General features: G+C 37.4%; 1 protein-coding gene and 1 pseudogene across 33 annotated transcripts in view; one reads left to right on the plus strand and one right to left on the minus strand.

Annotated features, from left to right (window-relative positions):
- LOC307187576 (uncharacterized protein) overlaps positions 1-25194 on the plus strand; it is a 791299-nt gene that overhangs the window by 526149 nt on the left and 239956 nt on the right. The gene's annotated exons all lie outside the window — the stretch shown is intronic.
- On the minus strand, positions 10904-11899 carry LOC307187723 (exosome complex component RRP43-like; annotated as a pseudogene). The gene has a single exon. The product of its transcript is annotated as an exosome complex component RRP43-like (transcript).

Genomic DNA, 25194 nt, shown 5'->3' on the forward strand with positions numbered 1-25194 from the left:
TCAGACCTCCCTGTTCCTTAGAACACACCTCTATCAAAACCTCCATCAAGAAATAGGGCTGGTATTAATTAGTTTTACTTTGGTATGACTTAAAGTCAATCCTAGTTGTGCTTTCCTTTTACACTGAAATAGGAACAGTGAGGATATTTCTCACTGAGCAGGATGGAGAGTAGGCTTCCCCCTTTCCTCCTCAAGTACGGCTAGTGAAAATATTGCCCACACTGATTAAAAATAAAATTGAGTTTAGAGGACGGGTTAGATGAAGGTCTAGAACTGTGTTTGCCAAACTTAATCATAAAATTATCTGGAGCATTAAAAAAAAAAAGTTTCCTGGGCCCTGTTCCAGACTCATTGGGTCAGACTCTCTGGAATAAGGTCTTGAGAATCATTTTTAATGAATTCCCCAGGCAGTTCCTGTGTTCAGACAAGTTTGCCTAAAATAAGCCAATAATGGGAGGGGGTATAAACAGAAGAGAGCACAGTGGATGCCACAAGACACTACATGACATGCAAAAGGTTGAAACTTTGATGAATCTTCTTCAAGTACACTCATAGTTGGTATAACCACTGAAACTGTTTTGTTCCTCTTAGAGTTCATTTTTCCTATGTTGTAATCTTTAATATATCCAAAAGGTAGGAGGTTGTATGCAGTTTGAAACCAGAGAGAACAAATGAGACTAAATTTCACAATATATGAATGTGAAGATTCTATGGAAGCAGGACACGTAACCAGTCTGTGCACATCAACAATCCCTTGGTCTCATCTCATTTATCTCCCACTGAGTAGCTTTACTCCAAATTTAGCATTTTTTTGCTTTCATTTCTTCATATACTTTAATCTTTTAAATTTTTATGTACATATTTATTTATTTATAATTTTCTCCAAATTTATTGAGGACTGACTGACATAAAATTGTCTGTATTAACGGTGTACAAAGTGATGATTTGCTATACACTGTAGAATGATTACCAAGATCAAGATAATTAACACATCCATTCCTTTACGTAGTTACTTTTTTTGTGTATGTGTAATGAGAATGCTTAAATCTACTCCCAGCAACTTTTAAGTATACGATACTGTATTACTAACTATAGTCACCATGCTGTTTCTTAGATCCTCAGAACTTATTCTTCTTCTAACTGAAAGTTTGTACACTTTTACCTACATCTCCCCCTTTTCCCTGCCCCCCAACTCCTGGCAACCATTCTGAGAGCATATTCTAAGTGAAATAAGACAGACAGAGAAAGACAAATACTATATGTTATCACTTACATGTAGAATCTTAAAAAAAAAAAAGCCAATTTCATAGAAACAGAATAGAATGATGAGTACTTTAATATGAGATGATTTTGCAAGTATTTTTATTACTTTAGTGAATGGCAAATTTACAGGTAAAAATGATGAATACCATGATATACATGATCTTTTATAACTTTGTACTATTTAATATTTTTATACAAATATAAGCTTTGTATATTCTGTACAATTAAAAGTATTCTAACATAACTGCTGAATTAAATCACCATCTACATAGGTGACATTGAAATGGTTAAAATGAATTCCTTTACATAATTTAAATAAACTTATGCTGCAAATATCTTGGCAGAGGGATAAAACTACAATAATAAAAAATTTTGACAAGAGATATATTCTGAAGTATAATGGTCCCTTATTTAACTAGACCTTTCTATAAGAAGTATCCAAACCACTAGTCATTCATCAAAAATTTCTAATGTTAATTATTTAATTCATATCTTTTAGATGGGCTATAAACTGGCTTAGGTACATGAATTCTATATTCCATTTAGTCTCTGCTTTGTAAGTCCGTGGCCAGTTACTAGTGGCATTTCTGTTGGCCTGAAAAAAGAGACCAAACTCTCCAGGTCTGAGATCATCAGTCCTGTGTCTTTCCAGATCTCCTTGTGTATTTGTGAACCCAGCAAAGAGAGTTAAGCCTATTCTCCTAGTTGGCAGAAACTTGGTAGTTTAAAATTACATACTGACTCTGGTGTAGAGACACAAGAAATTATAGAGCAGACATTGTCCAGGACAACGTATAATTTAAAATGTACTAAAGAATGTATACCGCATGGCAAAGTAAGTGAAGTGCTTCTTCAAATATAAGTGTTTTGCATAGAAAGGCAGTAATTATCCACTCCTAGGGAAATGTTTGCATTCACTCTAAATCAATATTTACCATTCATTTCTTGTGTTCAACAAAACAGGGATTTAACTTTTTTTAATTTTAATGAAGCACTAAGACTATAATAATTCTACAGTGCAATTGTCTTGATATGAAATATTGCTAAATGGTGTTGCTATTTCGAGAAAGAGCAGTGTGAAATGGAAGGGTATCCCTATTTGTGCAATGTTACTTTGGGAACATTCAATTCATACTTAGCCAAGCAGGGCGACTCACCAGTTTTCAAAGATAACTTAAGCTGTCTCCTTGGTAAGGCCCTTAACTAGGATCATTCAGATGAGTCTTCGCCCTTATATTTTTTCCTCTTTTTCCTAACACAGACTTCATGATAATGATTCTGTTTCAGCTCAACTATTTCCTTTTTGAGGTACGTGTGAGTGTGTGTATGTGCGCGTGTGTATGTAAAAAACTCTTCTATACAACCATTTTTTTCTGCAGAAGGAAAAGGTTTCTTTCCCCCTTTCCCCTCCCAATTCCTCCTGATTATTTAGTTCAAAAAAACCTCAAGGAAAATGCTAGAGGGAAAAAATAAGAAAATAGGACACATGAATACTGTATTCTGAGACAAGACTGAAAGTCTCTGGCATATTTTTATTTATAGAGCTGTGATCTGATCATTCTATGGCTTTTCTTTGGAAAATGACTACAATTTTTTATTACAGAGTCTAAAAAAGAACTGGACAATATACCGATACGTTACATTACAACATGAATACCCTTTATCTAGGCAACAGAAACGATAATGGCTTTGCCCCTGACTTTCAGGTCAAAGCAGAGTCCTTTAGTGCCCACCATTACCTTTCCAAATGCTACATAAATGCCCAGGTTTCCTTATATTTCTGTCTTCCACTTCTGTGTCCAGTTTAAAACGCAGTGTATTCTGTTCTTCATTTGCTTTTGTTTTTGTTATTATTTGGGGGCCACGGGGACATCTTTTTGAAAATCCCACCATTCCCATGAGGTTTTTCAGATTTTATCCTGATTAGCTTATTTGCTATTAAAATTTAATCAATATTATATTTTCAGATGCACAGCTTCTGTAGTGTCCCTATATTATTTAAAATGAGATTTAGAGCAGGATGGGAATTAAACATAAAATATATACCTTTGCCATCTCATCACATAGTTCATGTGGCTTCTCTGCCTATAAAATATTCGTGTAACAGCAGTGTGGGGTGGGTCTGTGCTAAGTTCCTCTCTGCGCCTTCCTGCCATTCATAATTCATGCAAGCTCTTTGAGTGAGTTACAGTTTGGTATGCACTCTGGGGACAAATAATATCTTTTATGTATTGTGATTGCTACTCTACTCTATCTTCCTTTTTATTGACAAGAAACAAGGGTGTTGCTTGTAGTTTTGAAACTAAATGGGGTGCAAAAATCATCCTTCTCTTTCTGAGAAGGCACCTTCTTTCTGTAGGAAATGCTATTGTAAACTGTACTGTTATAAATGGTGTGTTACTTCTCAAGATATTCCTTTCTCAATGTCTGCAGTATCAAAGTGTTCCTTTAGCATTCAGTGGAGAGAGCCATTGAAAAAGCGGGCGGTTAAGGACACGTTCCTAAAGTCTGGAAAATCAGTGGGACACTAAAAAGGGAACTGAAGTGGACCGGAAGGAACCTCTTGAGGGTGATTTAAAAAACCAGACACTGATTACGAACACAGCTTTTACCCAAGGAACTGGAGAGGGCCAGCAAACCCATTCTACTGCACTCCAGTTAAATGTCTAGTAGTTGAGATGTTTTCTGCACAGCCCATAAAGGATAATGAGGAAGGCTTTGATAGCTTTAAAGAAAGTTGCTCTGTGGCCTATCACAAAAACATGATCTGAGTGTAAGTGGCAAATGCTTGCAGACCCCAAAATGAAAAGGGGCATTGTCAGTTAGGTAAGACAGTTATCTTGCTAATTGCACAGGAAAAGGATCCTGATGCGAGTTTGTACCAGAGGGAAAAATAAAAGCAAGTGATGTCAGAATGTAAAATCTAAGATCTCATTTACTTAAACTGAAGTCTTCTGGAGACCTTGAAATGATCTGATTTTACCTCTACATGATAATTATTTAATGTAGGTCAAATTAAGGATTAACCTTCATTCTTAATTTTATTGTATTGTGTTTTGGGGGGATTATGAATTGTTCCTTATATTAGTTGGGGTTTAAAATATTATATTACTTCTCTCCTGTTGCAATAATTTCTGAGATTATTCTTGTATATCACCCCCCCACCCCCGCAACTCTAGCAAAGATAGACTTCATGAATAACTTAAAAAAGAGAAAAGAACATTCATGTGGAAGTATTTATATTAAGTTTGGTAATGAAGAAAACAAGTTTCATTAACTGTTCTTTTCATGGTGGCTTTGCTACTCTTAGGAAAAGTCTATTAAAAATAGAAACCCTGGACTTCCCTGGTGGCGCAGCGGTTGGGAGTCCGCCTGCCGATGCAGGGGACGCGGGTTCGTGCTCCGGTCCGGGAAGATCCCACATGCCGCGGAGTGGCTGGGTCCGTGAGCCATGGCCACTGAGCCTGCGCGTCTGGAGCCTGTGCTCCACAACGGGAGAGGCTACAACAGTGAGAAGCCCGCAAAAAAAAAAAAAAAAAAAAAAAAAAAGAAACCCTGAAATCTTCTCCCAAGGCAGTGGGGACACTTGCATTGACCTTGTATTCACTCCTTCAGAATATGGGACGGTTACATTGAGTAAGAGCATAGTTGAATACTTCTACTCATAGAAGTAAGTTGCTACGTGGTTGATAGGCTAGTCCACCAAGAATGAAGTGATGCTTTCTTCCGGATTTAGGCAAGAATTAATCAGTTGATTAGCTTACAAACATTGATTGCACACCTTCTTGCCATGATACCCAAGTAAGTGTTGAGAGTTAGCTGAAACAGCACACCTACAAACACAATGGAGAAAGATAAGTACGCAAAGATTTTCTTTAATTTACGCATACTTCAAACAAAATTTAATGCACAGTAGAGCTATGTCCAATAAAGTGGACTTCCATAACATCAAATAACAATGCGTTTTGAATTGATGATCCAAGAGAATGGGCAATGTAGTCCTACAAGGAATGTCCTCAACCACTTACTGAAAGCTTACTGCTTACATTTACATGGCTGTACTGGTTATGATTCTGTCTTTATCCTAGCACTGCAGTCCTGGAAGACTGACTGAGAGATGGCCAAATGGGGCACTAAGTCAAAACTGGTCATCACCCACACTTGGATTTGTTTCAGCTGCAGTGCTGTTCATTGTGGTATCATTGATGGCTAGATGCCTTCTCTTATGATTATTCCACTGTCTATGCCAGCAATTCTCAAGCTTTTTGGTCTCAATAACCTTGTTTTACTAAAAAATTATTGAGGGCATTCAGTAATAGGGTGTTGTATCTCTCAGTTTTTACCCTAATAGAAATTTAAGCTGACATTTAAAAACATGTATTTATTAATTTATTTTAAAAAACAACCAAACCATTTCATTAAACTGTTTTTTGGAAAAAGTAACGACTTTTTCCAAAACAAAAATATTTAGTGAGAAGAGTGGCACTGTTTTATATTTTAGCAAATCTCTTTAATGTCTGGGTTCTCATATTTGCTTCTTCATTCAGTTTGTTGTCATATCAAATAGTGTGTAGCCATTGGAAAACTTCACTTTATAGACATGGGAGAATGAGGGTTAAAAAGGCAAAAAATATTGTGCAAATAGTTTTGATTCTGTAGAATCCCTGAAAAGGTCTCAGGAACCCTCAAGTATCCTCATGTATCACAGTGTTGGTCTATAATGTGTTGAGGCTGTATGTCTATCCACCTACCTCATATGAGTTCAGTGCACCTGGCACATACTAGGTACTCAATACTATTTCTCTTCCAATTCTTCTTCTCCAGCTCAAAATAAATCTTTTAGATTTATGCTTTAGGGCTCAGATAGCTTCAGATCTTAATGATCTTTTATGTATACCTGAGGGAGAACATTCTCTCACCCTAGATCTCTTCTCAGGACCACTTTTCGTTACCTTTGAAGAAGGTTAAGAAAGAAAAGGATAAGGAAGTGGGAATGGAAAAAATATAGGTTCTTAGGATCCTTATGAGGGATGTAATTACATATCTGGGGTCCTGGATTTCTGTAATCCTTAAGTAGCCAATCCTAGTGGATTCTAAAATATTTTCAGAAGCATACTAATGTCAAAGCAAATAAAGTATTGTTAGTGTGTTGCGTGGTACAGCTGAGGTATGATTGGAGGACACATCTGGAACCCGTTGTTGTTTCATCATCTGTAACTGATGCAACAGATCACAGCATATAAACATAAGTACGCTACTTTTCAGATAGATAACTCTGTCAATGGTCAGATCAATCCAGTGTATTTAAAGCTTGGACAAAAACAAAATATTTTTGTACAGTTTGATATTGAGTTTTTGATAATGCAACGTTAAGATTCATTTGTTTAGCTAATGCTTATGGATCATCTGCCGTGTGCTATGGGTAAAACAATGTAGAAAGAGATATGATTTCTACCTTCAAATGCCTTGCATTCTAGTGAAATCTACCCATAAAACATGGTAATTAATGATACAGAGTAATGAATGTTAGGATGTGGAGAAAACAAGATGTTTTAAGAATTTGTAAAAATGGGCATAACCCAGTCTTTTAGGAAGAGTAAGCCTTCAGAGGGAGAGATAAATTACCTAAGCAATGAGTGGAGCTGACCTGGTTGGAATTCATATGAAACTGGGAAGATATGCCGAGTAGAAGGAGAGTTGAGAGAGAGAGCACAATCCATTTGCTGATGTGAGAGAATTTCAGTAGCTAGTGTGAGAAGTTTGTAGGCCAATGCGTGAGGGGTTGGAAATGTAACAAGGAAGGGATTTGAAAAGAGCTTACATTTTATTTTGAGATTATTATGGAGTCTTCAAAGGGTTTTAACTAGAATATCATCACAAATAGGCTTGAATTTGTCAAGTTCACTCTGGCTGCAGTTTTGACATAAAAACCAAGACTAGTGTTGTGTTGATCCTAGAAAAAGGGAATGGAGGCCTATATAGATAAGGCAGCAGCAAAAGTGATGACAGACAGTGGACACATTCTAGAGATATTGAGACCGCTGAATGAACAAGCTTTAATAATTGGTGCAGAGGTGGGGACGGAGTGAAGAGGAAAAATTAGTGTAATGCTCAGGTTCCTGGTATAAGCAGTTGAGTACTTTCATTGAAATAGGGATCCCGGTAGGAGAAATATTTGAGTACAGATGTCAGGGAAAGATGATGAATTCACTATTTTTGAGATATCCAAGTGGAGTTGTTGAATATTACATAGCATCTATGGAATCCACTAGACTATGACATCCATTAGGTTAAAGTTTATGGAATTATGCATTTCACAAGATTATGGAATCCACTAGACTAACGATCATTAAATGGAAAACTATATTGCTTTGTTTCTCCATTGTCTATCATATATATGCCTCATAGTAGAAGTTATTTATAGAATAAATGAAAAAACAAATGGCATAAATAAAGAAATATGAGGGTCAGAGGAGAGATTTGGAATGACTAGCTAGATTTAGAAGTCATTAGCATGTGGGTAATAGTTGAAGTCAGGGGAGTAGTTAAAATAACCCATGTAGGTAACAGAGGGTGAAATGAGAAGGGACATTACAAAGTGTCTGGAAGAATTGCAACATATAAAGAATAGACAGTGGAAAATGAATCTGCAAAAGCTATAAAGAAGAGCCAAACATTGGAAATTATATCTATTAACATTCTGTTTATAAGCAGCAGAGGCTGACTTTCTATTTTAAGCAAAATTTAAATTTACTTGAAGACTATCTGGAGATAACAGAAATGAAGAGAAAATGGAGAACTAGTTTTGGAAAACAAAATGAGATCCGGGGAGCTGCATAGAATGAACTATAACAAGTGTAATGCAGCAAGAATTGTGGGGTCTTCTGTCACTGCCAGTACATGAATATGATGTCTAACCATCCCTACACCCTGACTTGATCAGGCATTAAAGTCCCAGGAGAAAGTGTTTAGTTGGCTGAGTCCTGCCTACAGCACTATTTCCTGAGCTGGGGAAAAGAGAAGGAGGTTCTGGCCCTTCAGCTTCCTTGATGGGAAGCAACCATTATCTCCCACCAAAACTCCACACCAATGGGGCGGTCCCTGAAAGAGAAAGAGAGGTGCCCATCGCAAGGGGAGGGGAATGGATGCTGGGTAGAACAAGAAGTGACAAACGTCATTATGAGACAAAAGATAGAACACTGTATCCTCCTTCTAAATTGAGATAAATTTAGGTGAAAGAGAAAAGCAAAGCCTTCTTCACTGGCAGCAGCAACAGGAGGTCATTGGTAACTTTGGCAAAAGTAGTATGAGCTGTGTAGTGCTGCTGGAAACCAGACTGGAATAGGTTGGGGAGTGAGAGTAGGGTGACAGTGAAAATAGCTTGTGTAGAGGACCATTTCAAGAAGTTTAGTTTAAATTAATGCAAGAGAAAATTTGCTTTTATGATTTGGAAACATTCAGTATGGCAGAGAGAACAACTTTGCCCTTAAGTAGGGATATTCTAATTCTGATGGTCAGGGAAAGAGTTTTTAAGACCGCATGACCCTAGATGGGTAAATTTCCATATCTGGGCAATTACCATACATTGGAATTTCTTGTTCTTTTTGCAAGGCATCAGTAAGTTGCACGACTCTGTGAATTGCTTTGCTTTTGCCTCTTAAATTCTTGGCCACATGATTTATCACTTAAATGCTTCCATGTATGTTGCTGTTTTATTGATACTTAATATTACTGTCTTTGTATTTCTCTCTAACTAGAATTTCAAACACATTGTGGGCAGGGAGCTGTTTCATTTCTCACAGTACCTGTCACAACAGTGGCATGCAATAGTGCTCATGCTCAGGGAATATTGATTGATTAGCTTATTGATTTTTAAGAACATTGACTGGAATGACATCTACCCACAAATCTTCACACAAAAAAGATTTTTAAATTGTTTTCCTCCTTGAAGTGTCATTTGATATCCACTCTGGCTTCCTTTTACCATCAAAGTTGTTATGAAAATGAATGAAAAAAAACACGCATTTTTGCATTTTAAGATAGAATAAACTTTTAGATTGGAAACTTCCAAAACAAACTGAAACCAATGAAAAGTATATTTTACTGCTTTATATCTAAAAATGGCACTGCTCAATTTAAGCTATTTTTAAAACCTGTGTATTCATGCAGCTTGCATACCAAAATGAAAATTGGTGAGCTATAAACCCTTGAAAAACAGGGTTTATAATGGAAACAGTAATTGACCCTTAAGTACAACATCAAAAATACAATACTATATAATACAAAGCCCAGGGCTTGGGATCCCATCTCTGCTCTAACCTCAGACTGGCACACTAACCCAACACCACAAAGCCAACTAATAGTTATATTCTGAGATGTTTTCTTCTTACATGGCAGAAAAGTAGATATGTGATCCAATAGCCACATGCAGCTAAGCTTTGCAGGACCAGTACTCCGAATATCTTTAATGAACTCAGTACTCCAGAGCTATAACACTGTTAGCTAATTAGACTTGCTTGGAAAGACCATTCAATTAAAAAAAGAAAAGGAAAAAAAATGCTACTACTAGCTCTGAAGCTGTACTTTGTTGTACCATAAACTTCGGGTGTGTAAGTTTATACCACAGGATTCAGTGAGGGTAGAGTAACCAATTGTCAGGAAAGATCATGGAATTACCAAAAATATTTTCAAAAAATTTAGAGTTGTCTTCAACTTTGCTCTAGTTCGTAGATGGTGTCGTTTCCCATTTCCAAGCCACAGCTATCCATTTTTAATCGTGAGAAAATGCAATCTAAACTAAAGAGGAAAATAAAAGTGTTAAACTTGACTAATGAGGTATGAAGGATAAATCCAGATCCCAGGTTATACCTGGATCTAGGCAAAAAGGGGAGTATGTATACTAAGGATCTTAACCTATTCTGTTGTGTTTTTTTTTTTTCTTTATGGGAGTGGGGCAAGGGGTTAAGGGAGTTTGTTGCTAAAGAAGGAAAGTTCAGAGATTCCTTTCATTTTAAAATTGAAATGTGAGAGCATTGCCAGCTTATTCCTTTAAGAAGCTTCCAAAGAATTTGTGAGCTAAGAATAGTCAAGATTTTGCCTTTTTAAATGTCATCTATTCACACATATTTTCGATGAGTTATGTTTATCAAGGGACAGTTAGCAGGAGTCTCTGGTGTTTTCTTGTTGGGCCTTCTGTTTCTGTAGCTACCTTAAAAACTAGTGAACTTGATAAAATGAAAATGAGTGAAACATTATTGGCTCTGTTCATACTATCTCTTCATCTATACCCTGTGACCAAAACACTAAGTGAGTTTGGGAGAGAGGTCCCTGGGAGAAGATTAGCATTGGGACAGGTGGGGTATTTTTCTCTGTGGGAGTTTTTAGAAGATTTTAGAAGTGACAGTGCCTGTTTTGGGATTCAGCAGTTTTGCTAAATGCAATTAAAATGTAGGGGTTTTTTTATAGTGATTTGAAAAATTGATGTGCATCTTAAAATCTCAGTGCTTAGAAGTTTATTTACCTATTATTGTTTCATTTCATCTGATGTTACAACAGAGCACTTCCATGATTTTTTTCATGTCTTTCTTCAAACACTAAGATCTATCTCAAATAACATCATGGTGTATACTACCAATTCTATTTATTCAATGTCATATCAAAGCATGCAGACCTCACCAACACACACTTTTTTGTTTTTTTCAGAAGAATGTAGTTTGATATTTATTTTCGTATAAAAGGTTTGTGCACAGTGTAACAAATACAGCTTTTACAAATCTGTTTTGAAAACGTGGTGGTTGTTTATTTGGGTTTCATACCCTCAAATACTTCATCCATCAGTTTTTTTACTTCTTTGTGTCTTATAACTGCTTGGCTCATACAGTCTTGAAGTTTAGTTCCAGTCAGTCCACTTCCACCTGGTTTGTGAAGACAACATAGCTTGCCTTCCTCGTCCATTACTACTGTTAAGGTTGCAGTTGCCAGATGTTCCTCCTTTTCAGTAGGGTCAACTGTAAGCAGAGTGTCATCAAACACAGCAAAGGAAATTGCAACCGATGAGTTCTAATACTCAAATAACTTCTCTTCTTTCAATGAACTTCTGCTACAGCAGTTTCTTCACTTATAGTAACTTCAGGCCACTGTACATTTTTTAAAGCTGCTAACAAAGCAAAGGTGCAAGCATCCAAAATGTTTCCATCATGGTTGAGGCAAATGAGATCACAGTATAGAACCCAAGCAAGCTTTCCTGGAGAGATACATAAGTCCTCTTTCTGAATTATCTGAATTTTCAATGATACCTGTAATGAACTGGCTGGCCACTTGGACCTCTTCTCCAGGAGGTCCAGACCGAAATCTCCAGGAACACAGAGGTGATAGATGCAAATTAGGAACAACATATCCTTTATCAGGGGCATCTGTTGGTGGTGCTCCAAATTCCACTTTAATTCCACAAATTACTGTAGTATTTCCCAGCTTCACTACAGAAGAACCATCTGCAGTACCAACTGAACCTACACTGACAGTTGTGGTTCTCAATTCACCAAGTTCTTTTCCATCAGGACGGCAGTTCACTTTCAAAAATCTCCTGTAATACTCCAGAGGTTCCACAGTTTTGAACCCAGATGCCATCTTCCACCCGCGGGTCCAACACACATATTTGAACAAAAATACACACTTTCTTTATTTTCTTTTTCTGTTCCTTCTCTCATTCCTTACAATTCTTTCATACACTGAGTTTGCTTCACCGTATTTTAAACTCTCCGTTAATTCTGCAATTTTATTCATGGCTTATTACACTGTATATAAAAAATTAGGAGGGTTAAAGTGTTAAAAAATTAACTGATACTTTCCCCTTTCTTTGAACCCTTTGGTCCTTTCCAGAAAATTCAGGGAAGAGATAACACATCAAAATGCAAAGTGAAAATAAGTAAAGTCTTAGCTTTCGGGTTTCAAGATCCTGCTCTTTGGGGAAAGTCAAAAGAACTGAAGGCATGGGCAAAATATTTGGAAAACTACCCGATAAGTAAAGAATCAAGATGTCCTCTTGCTCATTAGATAAAAATTCCTTGGGCTGGGGGCATGAAGAAAGTTGGAAAATAAACATTGAGAGTTTAGAATGGGTGGGTCCCCAAGAAAAGAAAAAGGCCCATGTCCCAGTGTCATTGGCTGACTCTAGGTGGGTGGGGAGAAGGATGCACGAGGGGAGGGAATGTGGGGCAACAATAATCTTTAGCAGAATTGCATCTAAGTCCCAAGGGGCTTACACAGAACCAAGGCTTCAGACAAGGGCCCTGAGGATCAGGGTCACGGCCAGGAGGAGAACCTCTGAGTTGTCTGGTGACCTGGGCTTCAGTGCCCAGTTCACAGAGACATCTTGAGTCCTACCTGCTGAACTCATTCAGGTCTGGTGGCTTTCTCTGTCTTCCTTCTTTCCCAAGAACCTCTTGGATCCCTGAGCAAAAGATTTCTAGGCCCGTGGTCCACTGGGATACAGGAGTCTCTGAGGGGCCCTTTGCCATCTTTTTGGCACAAGGGAACTATTCTGTCATGAGATGCAAAAAGCTCTCTGAACCAACTCAGGTCCACCTGCCTCAACTCACCTTGCAGCCTGCACTCTTCCAGCATCTCAGACTCCACATGGAGGGGGCAATGGTCTCTCCACACTGGATTCCCAACCCAGTCTAGGATTTCTGTTCTTTCCTCATTTGCAGCCTGACCAGATAGAGGAGGAAGCAGGGAGCTGGAGGTCTTTCTTAGCTTTCAAAGTATGATCCTCCCAGAAATGTACTCTCAGCATAGAGTACAATTGTGGTCCTAATTCATTAATTCATATATTTTCTATTACCTGAATTTTATTTTCCTGCTTCTTCCTGAGGACCAAGCTAAGACTTATTTGGTTTATTTATTTATTTAAGCTGTGGCATCCTTTCCTAGAGGTAGAAATTGTAGAAGGTGTTAATTAAATCAGGAAGGTCCAAAAGCCCCATGAAACTACATAGAAAATACGAGTTAACATTTCAAAATATCATCCCCCCACAACTATTTGTGCCATATTTATTTAATACTTGTCTCTCCTGCTAAAATCTAAGCTCAGCGAAGACATCATTTTGCTCATCACTCTATCCCTAGCACCTTGTACATTGCCTGAAACACAGTAAGTACTCAATAAATATTGTTGAATAACTGAATAAATAAAATGATAAATGAAATACCTAAGCAATTCTTGTTACTATTTTGTGACATGCCCCACCATTCCCTCAGAAAGGGCCTTACTCGGTTTATTTTATCCATAACTAGCTCTGGAAACTACTGGTTGTAACCAGTGTTTAGTAAGACTTTTCTTTACTCCCTGATTTTGCAAATTTATTACATTTTTAATGCAAAATTAGGTGAGATCCAGAAATGTAGAGTTCTTTTTAAACCACTTGATCTGAGTGTGCTTTGAACATATGTATTGAGAGAAAGTACTTTTCTAGATTAATGGAGAATTTCCAACAAATTGACTGGCCTACAGTAGTTAATTTATTTATTTTTTTCTTGAATGTAACAATACAAAGTATACTGGGTTGAAATGGGAAACAGAGGACTCATGGAAACTTATTTTGTTCTGAGTATTATAAAGTAAGATTTTTTGAAAGAATACTTTAGGTTTTAGGTTATTCTTGGCTCAAAGCAAAGATTTAAGGTGAATTCACCTCTGATTCTTCTGTGAGGTGCTCTCTACACTCTGTTTCAGTAACAATTACCTGCTAAAAATTCCTACTCCCCAGGCCCTCGTACCTGCCTGTAGTTCTCATTGACCTAAATGGAGGTTAAATGTACGTTGCTGAAGGGAGAATTCCAGGCTCCAGAGAGTATCTCTCTTGTAAGTGACAGAAGTGTGTGTGGTGTGTGTGTGAGCATGCAGAAGCCACTAAACCATGTATTTTTACCCCTACAAGGAAAGTAAGTCAATTCTGGGAACTGAAAACTAGAATAAATATCTACTTCCAACTATATAGGACATGTAGATTCACAGAGGAAAATATTTCCACTCTAGTCATTGATTCCTTTAAAATAGACTGTAAGCTTCCTAAAGGTTGTGTGTGTGTGTGTGTGTGTGTGTGACTACTAATCTGTGGAAAATCTGTGTAATTAGGCTCAAAATGACAGACAGCAGCAAAAGAAGAGAGGTGTGTTTCCTGTAGATCATGTGGCATCAATGATGCTGTTTACACACCTTTACTGTGGGTCTAATTTGGACTTTCATCTCAAGGTAAATATCAGTTTAGTCATCCAGGTATAGCTTCATTAAATAATGTAAAATGCAACTTTGAAAAAACATTAAATACGTATTGAACACACATTAGATAAAACTGTAGCTAGTCGACCTATATTAAGTACTTACTAAGTACTTACTGTCATATTTTCACTTTTCTTTTTAATAGTTCCTTGATTTAGTTGAAAGCTCATGTCCTAGAAAAAAATTGGGTGGAACACTGAGCAATTAGCTAATAAATTTAATTGGTAGAGGAAGTCAATCAACATGCTTTGGTATTTTTAAAATGGTTACTGAATATCTTCACTTCAGCTTAAGGAGAAAAAGAGGAGTAACTTTCCTAGATATTTCTACTGATGTTTATATGTTAAGGATAATTCCAGAGGCTTCTTCTCAGTGTTGGGAAAAGGCCATTTGTTTGTTTTAAATTCCTGCATATTTGTTTGCACTGATCACTCAAAAGTGTACTAAATATTCATTCATATTTGGAATTCTTTAAATTGTAGAAGCAATCAGCAATAGTTTTCTAAAAGAGAAATAAAACAGTTACACGAGTGCCACATCAGTCTTGGGCAACAGATCAAATTATGGAAAGTTTGAGTTTGTCCTGGCATTGACATTTCTAAAGCAGCCACCATGAAGTATAACTTCAAATGCAGGTTTTAGCAAAGACCACAAAATACATATTTATATTGTAGTTTTTCTAACTCTTCCCTATTGTTACGGGCATTTGTCCTGCCTTTGAAATTTTGAAAAAGAAAAGCTAGGAAGAAAGCTATGTTTTTTGAGGTATGTATTTTAGGTGTATGTGGATTTTTAAAAAAATAAGGTGTGTTTTCCTCCTCCCTGTATTTCTTTCTTTTGATTTGATGCTTATAAGAGTATGATCATTTCAGGAGCACAACTGCAACCCTCATCATAAACTGGAAGGAAGTGTCACTTGTGGATGGGCTCTGTGAAAATAAAAGGTTCTCAGTATCCAGGGGATGTTCATATTCTTTCCCTTCCTCGGGAGATAGGTCTTGATATTTGGAGTGGAGGCTTGTCAAATGTTATCATCAGGATGCTGCTAATGGATTAAAATCTCTTCCGTGTTGTTCATTACCTTCTTTTAAAAAATGTCCCTTCTTTCCTCTTCACCTCTCTTCCCTCACTTTTCCTCCTCCAGTTCTGTAAGTGTGCAAAAGCCAGAACTTCAGTCTTCGATAATCATGGCTTCTGGCATCTAGTGACCATTGTACTGTACATTTAAATAGAAAGTAAATAATGTCGCTAAATCTTCCAAACACGTGTCTACCTTTCTTGCTCTTAAGGGCGAGTGAAGAATGTTGAAACCAGAAGCTGTTAGAGAGATTTGGCCTTTTCCCAAAGATATGAAGTTCAGGTATTCATATTGACATTTGTGACGGATTTCTAAGATCCATGCATTATGTCTTCTATGTGGTGGAAGGAGAGAACATTTGTTTTGGCTGGAATATGACCAAATCTCATTAAATAAAGTTGAGTATATTCTTAGCCTCAATATGTGGTACTAGGAATATCTGCATTTATGATGGAATTTTAAAAATCTAACTTTAAAAGTATTGATTAAGACTGGGATAGAAAAACCAATTTTTGATTTATATTAGGAAATATTCCTTTATTTTTGTGGGTGAATTAAATGCATATACCGCCATCTTCCGCTTATCTCTATATATACTTTGAACAAAATCTAGTTCATGTAGGTTCATATAATCTTAAGGAAAACAAACTGATATAAAATTCACATTGGAACTCAGTCTGGATACCATTTATTACTTCAAGTAAGTATTTGAGATTCTATTCTGGGGCTGACACCGTTCTAGAAACTAAAGCTCTAAAGGTGAGAAAAGTGCCTGTGGGGTTTGTGTGTGCGTGCGCACACACGTGCACAAGTGTGCGTGCATGACAGCGAGAGAGACCCCTACATACAGAGCCTGCATGCTAGAGGGGACAGCATTCTGCAAAGGATTACAGAGATAACTATGAAACTGCCACAGTATAAGTGCTTTAAAGGAGAAGAAGGTGCTAGGAGACTGTTGCCTAATTAGGAAGGTCAGGAACTACTTCCTGCCTGCCGTCAGGACTGAACTGAGATCTAAAAGAACAGCAGGTGTTCTTGCATGAAGGAAGCTGTGGGACGGGAAAAAGGAAAACGGAGGAACTCTCCACGGAGGGAAGACCCAGTGTGGCAATGAAGAAGGTGAAATACAAAAAACAGGCAGAGATCAGGCTATGTGTTGAAATTTGAGCTTTCACACTAAAGGCAATGGGAAACCACAGGCATTTTAATCAGGAGAGGGGGGAAAAGGGAACAGTATGGCCAGAATTTGTATTTTGAAAGGGATATTCTGGCTGCAGTATGGAAAACCACATTGACTGTACGTGGGTACCTTTCATGGGAGGTTCCTGAAATAATCCGGAAAGAAGAGATGAGAGTTTGGATTGGGATGATGGTGGGAGAAAAGAAGAGAGCGGAAAGGAGTCACTACATATTTATTTGTAATGCAATGGATATAGAAGCTTTGGAGAGAGGGCATTTTACAAAAATGTCCCTGGGTTACTGGATGTGCCATTGGTGCTCAGTGGGGAAAGGCAGAGGTGCTGAGGAAGAGGGCCAGGATTAAAGGAAAACCACATGTTTGGTTTTGAGTTATTGACTTTGAAATATCCAAGTGAAAATATCCAAAGAGCAGAGGGCTACAGGCCTGAAGCTCAGAGGAGAGGTCTAGACCATTGATGTACAACCGTACAGCTTTTGTGTGCTTTTGTGTGCACAACCATAATTGGCGTTCAAACCCATGGACCACGGACAATGTTGCCTAAGGAGAGATAAGAGGGAGAAGAAAAGAGGGACACAGCCTGCCCGGGAAATTGCAATGTTTAAAGTATGAGAAAAAGGTAACATCAAAAAACCAAACCAATGGTCAGGAAGGTGGGAGGAAAAGAAGAAAGTCTCATGTTATGAAAGCTGAGGAAAGAGAATGATTCAAGATGGAGGAAAATAAAAATAAAACAAAATTGTTCTCTACGTGTCCTGAGGCGAGACTGAATTAACGTTTCTTTATTGACTCTGTTAATAGTCGTGTATACTAAAAAAAAAAAAAATCTAATGACACCATTCTGACTTGAGACAGGTAAACAGAAACAGGAATGCAATCAAGTAAGTGAGGCTTGATCAGTGGTTATTACATTTTGGGGTCACGAATAAGCACCATAGGGTTTTTTCTTCAAAGCACTTAATCTGGTTTGTAACTATAAGTTTGCCTACCCTCCTCCTCTCCCTCTCTCCCCCCACCCCCATCTCTATCTCTATGTCTATCTCTATGTATGTCTTACTTTCATTTTAGGGACCATGTCTAGTTTTTAACCATTGTGCCCCAGCATCTAGCATAGTGCCTACATGTACTTAGAAGGCATGCAATATTTGTTGAGGAACAAATGAGCGCATCTCAGTTGTGCAATAAAGGACAGAAAGCTCTGAATTAGGAAAGGAAGGACTTAGGTCTCTTGCTCCTCTGGGTCCTGTTTTATTAAAACATCTACAAGCCTCCCTTTCTTACTATAGAAAAGCATATGCTTTGAGTGGAAGTCTTCCAAGATAACGTCTGATCTAGAGTTCCATGGATCTGTTTACCTAAATCCAGTGAAAACTTTAGAGCAGATCTCTCTGAAAACAAACGAACAAACAAGCAGCAAAAACAAACAAAAAACTAGGCTTTTGTAAAAACCTGTTGCTATCCAGGTTGACTTTAAACTGTGCCAATGAAATCTGAAGAAGGCAAACACCTTACTGATGTTGTGTCCTATATCACAGCCTCTAGTGGTGCACGTATGTGCCATTGCTATGGTGTCCAGCGGAGCTCAGGGGGGCCTGATAGTGTCTGGCCTCAGAAGCATCCTGTTTCTCTTGCTTTCTGCCCTGGGCTTCTTTCCTGTAGCCTCAAAGTAAAAGGCTGGGCATTCATATCCTCAAGAGACCATTGACCGCTGGAGGGTGAAAGCCATGAAGAAATACTCTCCTCTACACTGGTCTCAGGTGGAAAATTCTGTGGTGAATTCGACATGGTTTTTGCAGGTTCTCCAAAACACTGAGCCCCAATTCTACAGCGGTAGTCCACTCAATGATACTTTCCCTCCTCCTTTCCTGCTTTGCTTTCTCCAGGCCCCATCCCCAGTTCCTCCCTGGAGGGAATTTTCCAAACTAAACTACCTGGCCACAAACGTTTCTCAGAAGGCTGTTTCTTGGGAAGAACCCAAGTTAAGGGATATTTCTATTGGATCAGTATAGACACACAAAGTTCACATTACCCAATTAAGATGTTTCTGAAACTAAAATTTTTAGTATAATTTGAATTGTTCTAAAACAATATTTTGTTCATTGATTTACATTTCAACTTTAGAAAGACTCTATCATTATTCTGTTATGAAACTTTAACTGGCATGGACTTGATTGTCTTTTAGTATCTTACCTAGGATACATTCCATGTTTTATAATGAACAAATAATCATTGTAAATAAATATTTAAATGTACTAGTAATGTGGTTACTTAATAAACTATTAAGAATAAATAGTGCTTTGCTGGTAAAAGCACAATTACTTACTTGCTAACGTGTATTTTCATAAATTTTATCTTGGATTATATTTTGTTATGTCAGGTTGGTGAAGATTTGAATCCTTATTGCTGGTGCCCTTTATTTGAACTTGGAATTTTTTCCCCATTTTCATTTGAATGATAATGCTTTTCTCTGATCCACAAATATGTTAAAGTCAATAGTATATACACATAGATGTTTCTCTTTTTATTGGAAAAAAGGGAATTATTTTTCTTCTGCTGTTCCCTGAGCCCATTAATCACAATACAATATATGATATTAATTATGCTTAAATGTAGCTTGCTTATATAATTTGTGAACCTCCAATAACTCAAGACTTTCAAATTATTTGTCTTCCATGTGGACATTTTGATTACTAAAACATTCCTAAAGCTAGAAGAAGGAATAATAACAGGATTAAAACTATGAATCACCTTTTGATTAAACACTCTGCAGTTTTTGTTGCTAAATCTTCACTCAGAAGATAATTCTAAGTCTCATTTGAACTTGTAGATTTTAATTCCATATTGATCGCCATAACCTGGTGAAAGCAATTCATATTCACTCAGATCGTAGTTTGAATTTAAACTGGATGTTGATGCTTCGTTATAACAACAGTGGCCTTTAATTGTGCAGCTCTAATGGATAAGACTGAGGGAACAAAGTGGGCAGCATAAAGTGGACAGTGGCATTTGGTGACAGTCTCCGTTCAATCTTGAATTTGATGTATCTCTTAAGTTGACATGTTCATTCAACTCTGTCTCTTTTGGAGTAACCTAGACTTCTGCTCATAAAGCCTTGATAGTAATAGCAATCATAGATGCATGTATAAATAGATATATAAATCTTTCACATACATTATCTCATTTGACTTGAAAAAATATTTTTTGATGTGGATGGAACAGGTAAAATTGTTTCCACTTAGGCTCAGAGAAATGGTGTTACTTATGTCCAAATTAAGAAAGCTAATAAATGAGAACCAGGTGTTCTGGGTCCCGGTCCACTGATCTTCCTGGCGTGTCCCTGTGCCCAGCATTCACTCACACTAGACCATTGTCTTCTCAGTGCGGGCCTTGCCCATCTCCTGCTCTCATGGTCTTCTCTACCTTTCTCACAAAATGGTAAAGACACATACTGGGAGCTAATTTGGACCAGCTGTATCCTTTGTCTTATTACTCAACCTGAACTTTGTATATATTCTTGCTGTGATGGTTAATTTTATGTGCCTATTTGGTGAGACTCTAATACCCAGTTACTTAAACCTAAATCTCCGTGTTGAAAGAGTATGGTTCACATCTACAATCAGTTGATTTTAAGTAAAACAGATAACCCTCGATAATGTGGATGGGCCGCATTCAATCGGTTTAAGAAGCAGCAACTACTGCTTGAGTTTCTAGCCTTCCAGTTTGCCCTCTAATTTTCAGACTTGCCAACTACCACACTCCTGTGAGCTAATTCCTTAAAATAAATCTCTTGATATAGGATAGGATGGGATAGGCTATACATGTAGATAGCCTATGTATGTATTGTTTGCTATTTGTTCTGTCTCTCTGGAAAACTACAACTGATATACTTGCCTTATATTTTTTCTGAGAATATCAATTATCAAACAATTGTGCTCCAGCTATATTTTCTGTTCCTTAGATCTCTTTCTATTGTCCTTCCTCTTTACTAAAATTTAAATTTTCACTTATATTCTTGATTCTATCATTCTTTTCTGATTCATCAATCTTTTCTCTCTTGTAACACCAGTCTTTCCATTTCTCAGTTAGTGAACATAATCCTAATTTATATAACAAAATCATTGCCATTAGCTGGCTCCCTTCATCCTTCCTATCAGTAAATGGGGAGCATTTCATATCATACTCCAAATATCTTAGTGTTAGCTAGGTAAATGCATGCACACATATATAGACAAACTGAGTTTTAAAGAATATATTGTATTTTATTTTTAGTTTCAAAATATATTCCAACCTATTTATAATTTCACAGTAGAAGGTTAAGGAGCAAGGAATCAGCTATGAGCTCTATCACAATACTGACTTTCATAATTAGGTGTTAAAGACTTTGGTCCTTTCGCTGTTGCCTACGGGGGATTCTTGAGTAGGTAGGCATTTTTGTTTGCCTACTGGAATTCACCTGGATATTCCACATGCAACTCAAATTAAACCTAGTCAAAATTTAACTCCAACTTTCACCCAAACCCTCTTTCTCTTTTCCTATTTCCCTATTTGGTTGTTTGCAATCTCATTCCCAGTTCTCAATGACTCTTGACTCTAATTTTCTTCACTAATATATCTCCCGTCTGACCCCAAACCCTGTCAGTTCCTTTCTATTACTAAGTGCACCATGCTCTGTCCAATTTTTACACTTTTTCACACTGATTCATTAATTTAATAAATAGTTACTGAATGTGTAATCTTCATCAAGCATGGTTGTAGGTGCCCAGGATATATCCGGGAATAAAGCAAAAAAGTATACCTTGTGGAGCTTTCATTCCAGAAGGGTGAGACAGGTAATTAACAATTAATATAATTAATAAGTAAATTATGTATGTTAGGAGATGATGTATTTCCCTGAAAAAAAATAAAACAGGGCAAGCATCCTGGGAATTGGCTCACTCAGTATTTATTTAATAAACATTTACACAAGTGATTGACTGAATGAATAGTACTTCACACTCTAGATTTGTCTTGTGTTCAGTCCTGGAAGAAATTAGTTATGTTTAAAAAAGTTCATCTCTTTGTTTGTTTTGGTTGTGTGAAGATTTGTTATTTGTTTGTTTGCTTCATTGTCTTTGGTAGAATAAATGGGTGACAGCTCAGAAGATGCAGACAATTTAAAGTACCAAGTGAGCTGCTTAAAAAAAAAAAAGATGTGTTTCTCTAATTTGCCTTCCCCTTCTCCCTCCCTCCTTCGCTCCTTTTCTCCCTTCTTTCCTTCCTTTCATTTAATTTAGCAACAAGTATGTAATTCCTACTATGATTCAAGGAGCTATGTCTGGCATTGGAGATACAAGGCTTATTAATAAAGAGCTCCTGAACTTAAGGATCTCACAGTCAGGCAGGGGATATGCATGCTCAGAGGTCAAGGGAAGGCACCCTGGCAGGTGAGAGCCAGGGTTCTGGAACTCTACTCGCTGGCTGGATCCTAGGTTATTCTGTCTCTAAGCCTCAGTCTTCTTTTCTGAGAGATAGAGATAAGGACCTACTCAGAAATTTGCGTTAGGATTAAATGAGTTACTATTTGTAAACTGCAAAGAAAAGTACTTGGTATACAATAGTAAATTTTCACTATTTTTTTTTTTTTTTATTGTGAGTATAACATGCTCTAGTAAGTTCAAAGTAAGAAACACGCCTGGAGATTATGGAAGCCTAGTTTTTAGTGAAGAATGAAAGCAAGACATGAGGAAGGGCAAGGACTATGTTTGAAACTTTCAAACAAAACATATCGGAGAGCAGAGATATGGTAGAAATATATGGAAAAATGTATATGGCTGGCTGTAAGGCCATAAAAAAATAAAAAAGAGTTTTTACTTCAGTTCTTAATCTAGGACATTATCATTGGTGGATTATTTATCACAAAAAGTTATTATAATTTAAATTGTAATCATTAACTTTAAAGTGCTAATTCTTTGGGATTTGAGAAACTTGGAATTTATAATTTAAAAATTATAGCTTTTTTTTTTTTTTTTTTTGCGGTACGCGGGCCTCTCACTGCTGTGGCCTCTCCCGTTGCAGAGCACAGGCTCCAGATGTGCAGGCTCAGCGGCCATGGCTCACGGGCCCAGCCGCTCCGTGGCATGTGGGATCTTCCCGGACCGGGGCACGAACCCGTGACCCTTGCATCGGCAGACAGACTCTCAACCACTGCACCACCAGGGAAGCCCAAAAATTATAGCATTTTTGTTGATTTTAGTAGAATTTTAAAATCTTTTCTACAAATTCTTAGGTTTTCTTACCTGTAAAATGGACCTGATATTATTAAATCAAGTATATTATCATTTTAATCTTATTTCTAGTTAAATTTTCATGTGTTATAAATTCTTCTGGGCAAATATACTTAGGGATATAGTTGAGTTCATGCACACTTTCATAAAATGTGCTGTTACAACATTAATTTCAATAACTTAGACAATACATTGCATTGCTGAATTTCATTTGTTAATGTAGAACTGGAAAATAATATGTTTTTTCCTAAAAATAATAGTGATTTATTCCCTGACATAAAGTAATCCTAGCATACACACACACACACACACAGAAGTCCATGAAAGCATATATTTGTTCTCAAAGAGCAAAAAAAAAAAAAAGATTGGGAAAAGAGGGCAAACTTGCTAGGATTTTAAATCAATATTTGTGTGACACCTTTTTATCTACTGCCTGGAAGAAATAAAAACACATTAAACTTTTTTAATAAAATTAAGTTAGAGTAACTGAGAACATTTTCAATCACATCATAAAGATTTGTTTCAGACATAAACAATGACTTTCTGTGAGCTCTGCCCTGACATCTGAAGAATTCAGAATGACATTTGCTATCCAACAGGGATTTTCCTTCTGAAAACATAGCCCACTAAGAATCCCCAAACTACTCCACCTCCTTGGTTCCTGTGTAATGCACCAGGCAAGCATGAGAAACCGAAACTGGCTGGCTGGGGCTTGGTACAGGAGCCTGCACAATGGGGAGGCTTTAGAGAATTTTCCTGGACGCCCATAACTGCCACATCAGGACTTCAGATCCTGGCCCTTTTCTAGCCAGAAACCAGTAGAGGCAGGGGAGGGATAAAGGAGAAAAACCACAGGAGGTGATCCAAGAAGCAAGTAGACCACATCCCCAAGCTCTACACAGCAGCTTATCAACATTCATTTGTTCATTCATTCATTCGACAGACCTTTGCATGCTGGCATTGTTCTTGGTGTTAAGATAAAATAGTGAATAAAGCAAAGTTCCTCCTCTTGGTCTAGTTCAGGAGACAGACAAGAAACAAAAATATCTGACAAATCACATGGCAATATATACTATGGAGAAAACTAAAATAGAAGGAGAAGAGGGAGTATTAAGGTGGGTTTAGACTTGCCAGATAAAGTACAAGACACTCAGTAAAACTTGAACTGCAGATAAACAACAAATAATTTTTTAGTCTAAGTATGTCCCATGCAATATTTGGGAATGATTTTTTAGTATAAGCATTGTCCTCTGTAATATTTGTGGCATACTTATACTAAAATCTGAATTATTTGTTGTTCATTTGAAGTTAAAATATAGCTGAGTGCCACCCGTCTCCAGTCCCCCCGGCAAATCTGGTAACCCTGTTTGAATTAGAAGAGAGAGAGGTATTCTATTTTTACATTGAGTAGTCAAGGAAGCCCTCTGATGATATGATTAAAGAGCAGAGACCTAAAGAAGGAAGGGAATGAACCATGAAGATATTTGGAGGAGGAGTAGCCATGAGAGAAAAGCATGTGAGTGACAAGGCCCCAGGCTAGATGTGTTCCTGGAAGGCTAGCGTAGATGGTGGGGAGTGAGAGATGGAGTAGCAGGTTGCAAGGGGATGGGCTCAGAGAGTTGGATGGGGACCCAGATCCTGCAGGGTTTTATAGGATAGCATAAGAACTTTGGCATTTACTCCAAATGAGATGAAAAGTCACCGGAATATTTAGGTCAGGAAATGCTATAGTCTACATTGAATTTTAAAAGGATACGCCTGCTAAGTGGGGACTGAAAAACAGGAAACCAGTTAGGGGTCCATTACAAATTTTTTTTTTTTTTTTACATCTTTATTGGAGTATAATTGCTTTACAATGGTGTGTTAGTTTCTGCTTCATAACAAAGTGAATCAGTTATACATATACATATGTTCCCATATCTCTTGCGACTCCCTCCCTCCCACCCTCCCTATCCCACCCCTCCAGGCTGTCACAAAGCACTGAGCTGATCTCCCTGTGCTATGCGGCTGCTTCCCACTAGCTATCTACCTTACGTTTGGTAGTGTATATATGTCCATGCCTCTCTCTCACTTTGTCACAGCTTACCCTTCCCGCTCGTGGTTTTTTGAGAGT

The sequence above is a fragment of the Stenella coeruleoalba genome (genome assembly GCF_951394435.1).
Source record: "Stenella coeruleoalba genome assembly, chromosome: 6".
Taxonomy (NCBI): domain Eukaryota; kingdom Metazoa; phylum Chordata; class Mammalia; order Artiodactyla; family Delphinidae; genus Stenella; species Stenella coeruleoalba.